The sequence below is a fragment of the Agelaius phoeniceus genome, chromosome 7, assembly GCF_051311805.1.
Source record: "Agelaius phoeniceus isolate bAgePho1 chromosome 7, bAgePho1.hap1, whole genome shotgun sequence".
In the NCBI taxonomy this organism is placed as follows: domain Eukaryota; kingdom Metazoa; phylum Chordata; class Aves; order Passeriformes; family Icteridae; genus Agelaius; species Agelaius phoeniceus.
The window spans coordinates 29671716-29672095 of record NC_135271.1 but is presented as its reverse complement, the minus strand read 5'-3'; the positions used below and the strand labels follow the sequence as shown (position 1 = coordinate 29672095).

Here is a 380-nt window from a genome sequence, read left to right as displayed (position 1 = left end):
CTAAAAGAGAAAGAAGGGTTTTTTGTGTTACTCCTCCTGAAATACTCCTTCTTTTGAAGGGGGAGTTTACATCCAAGCAAACAATTCAGTAACTGGTGAAGATCTACTAATTTTCATGCCTGGCTGTTAAAAAAAACCAAAACCAACAAATCTTTGTAGAGTTCCTGGTTAGTTTATTAAACAACATCAGAACTTTGAACACTGTAAAATAACATTTTTAACTAATTCTATCCCTAATGCCTGGAAAGCATATGTATTTTGGTCCATTTTCCCCTTCCTAAAACAGACTGCTGGTTCCTGTTAGCCTTACTAATTTATGTGAACACACAACTTCTCAGTGCTACTTGCCATACATGCAATTCTCAACAAACTGGCAAGCT

The 380-nt window shown here is 36.1% G+C and overlaps 1 protein-coding gene across 2 annotated transcripts in view; it reads right to left on the bottom strand.

The window, feature by feature from the left end:
• WIPF1 (WAS/WASL interacting protein family member 1) overlaps positions 1–380 on the bottom strand; it is a 55922-nt gene that overhangs the window by 4797 nt on the left and 50745 nt on the right. The window lies entirely within an intron of this gene.